At 51.5% G+C, this 2,133-nt stretch overlaps 1 protein-coding gene across 1 annotated transcript in view; it reads left to right on the top strand.

Annotated features, from left to right (window-relative positions):
- The first annotated feature begins 1,498 nt into the window (after positions 1-1,498).
- Positions 1,499-2,133, top strand: part of IRF9 (interferon regulatory factor 9) — a 24,857-nt gene continuing 24,222 nt past the window's right edge. The window contains exon 1 of the mRNA XM_015416701.1: positions 1,499-1,570. The gene's annotated coding sequence lies outside the window, so the exon portion shown is untranslated. The remainder of the gene's footprint in view (positions 1,571-2,133) is intronic.

The following is a 2,133-nucleotide window of genomic DNA, read 5'->3' as shown; positions in this document are numbered from 1 at the left end:
AGTGTTAATATGACACATGAAACGATGCAAAATCACACACTAAGGTCCAAACCCACAGCAAACTCAACACAGTAATATAGACCGCAGTCCCTAATAATCTGTCCAAGTAACTTTGTGAATCACTTTGTATGATGTTATCCTAACGCTGCAGATAAAAGCCCTCTTGGATAATTCACAGATCCAGAGGAGTTGGCCCTGTAAGTCTGTTGCTACAAAATAGTAAAATGCTCAATACCACCTTTAAGACCAACAAACTTTATTGTAGCGTAAGCTTTTGAGGAACACAGCTCTCTTTGTCGGATGCATTTAGTCTTAAAGGTGCTACCGGAATTTTTACCATTTTGAATAATTCAGTTTGGCATGGTTTGCGGAAAGCCAGGAGACTGGGACCAGTGTGTCCCTCTAAGCTGATTTAGTGTGAGCTAGCTTACAGTTTTTTTAGCTCCGGCTCACACATTTTTGTCTTAGCTCGGGAAGGAGGGCTCCAGAGCAGACTAATGTATGCAGTAGCCAAATCGTTCGCTCACAACTTGAATGCCAGGAGCTCACAAAGTAGAAGTTTTGTTCGCAGGCAGTGTTCCCTCTGAGCTGGCTCACCGTTTTTTAGCCTCCGGCTCACACATTTTTGTCTCAGCTCAGGAGGGATGACTCCAGAGCAAAGTAACTGATGCAGTAGCCAAATCGCTCGCTCACAACTTTCATGCCAGTAGCTCACAAAGGAGAATTTTTGCTCACAGGATTCCACAGCTTAGAGGGAGCATTGACTGTGTTGTATGCACAGACAACAGGGACCCTCCCTGACTTCCTCAGACAGACCATTCCACAGGGTGGGGGCCACAACGGGTGAGGTTTAACCCCCCCTCCCCCAGGAGTGGGGGGGGGAGAAGCAAGCAATGCTCCTTCTAAGGAATCTGCAAATCTCTGTGTTTTTAACTATATAGATCAAGGGGATTTAGGGTTGGCAAACTCCAGGTGGGGCCTGGAGATTTCCCACTTTTCCAACGTATGTTCAGCTGACAGAGATCAGTTCCCCTGGAGAAAATGGCTGCTTTAAAGGGTGGACTCTATGGCCTTGTACCATGTTGAAGTCTTCCCCCCCCCCAAACCCCTCCCTCTCCCAGTTCCACCCCCAAAGTCTCCAGTTATTTTCCAACCCAGAGCTGGCAACCCTAAGGGGATTCCTAGAGTGTCACAGGAATGTGGTGAGAGCACTCCTGGTTTTTCAGCTGGAAATGACAGTGCAGCATCATGTGATGCAACCCCCCCTTCTCTGTTTGTTCCCTCTGCTCATTAGAGCAGTCGTGACCCCCCCATCCTCAGTTCAGCCACTCCGCCCGGCGGAAAGCGAAGGCGCTCTCTGCTGCCTCCTGGCGGGCATCCTATATATCGCCCGGTTGGAAAGGGGGAGAGAAGGAGGGGCCTCCCACGTGACTTCTGGGAAAGGGAGCGAAGGCGAGAAGAAACGGCCGAGGCGGAGGGATGCCGGAGCCAACTCCGCCCCGGCGCTGCAACCCAGTGCGAGCGAAAGCCCCGGCGAGCGACGCAGCAGCAGCAGCCGACGCGCCGGCAGGTAAACCTCTTTTGCTCTTCTTCTCTTTTGACCAATGATCCCTCTAAGCTGTGGAGTCTGGTGAGCAAAAATGCTACTTTGTGAGCTCCTGGCATTCAAGCTGTCAGTGAGCAATTTGGCTGCTGCATCAATTAGTTTGCTCCGGAGCCCTCCTTCCTGAGCCAAGGCAAAAAGCTGTGAGCTGGAGGCTAAAAAAGTGTGAGCTGGCTCACACTAAGTCGGCTTCAAGGGAACACTGCTTTTGACTGGACCAAGTTCGCTTTTCCCTTCTCTCGCATCGCTTGTTCTCCAAGCGGCGCACGAACTGAAACCGTCGCGAGCGGTGCCAGCGTGGGAAAAACAGCTGGAGGGCGGGCGCAGCTGGAGGAGAAAGGGGGGGGGAGATCGGCTGAGCACCTTCCTGAAAATTTCGGCGGAGGCTGAACCCCCGCCGCCCCCACGAAGATTACGCCTATGGATCGGGCGGGTTTGCTAGGAAGCCGTGTTTTGTCTAAATTGAGTTAGTGCGAGCTAACTCACAGTTCTTTAGCCTCCAGCTCACAGATTTTTGTCTTAGCTCAGGG

This window comes from Gekko japonicus, unplaced genomic scaffold (assembly GCF_001447785.1).
Source record: "Gekko japonicus isolate JY-2015 unplaced genomic scaffold, Gekko_japonicus_V1.1 scaffold2869, whole genome shotgun sequence".
NCBI classification, from domain to species: Eukaryota; Metazoa; Chordata; class Lepidosauria; order Squamata; family Gekkonidae; genus Gekko; species Gekko japonicus.
This window is presented reverse-complemented; position numbering and strand designations above follow the sequence as displayed.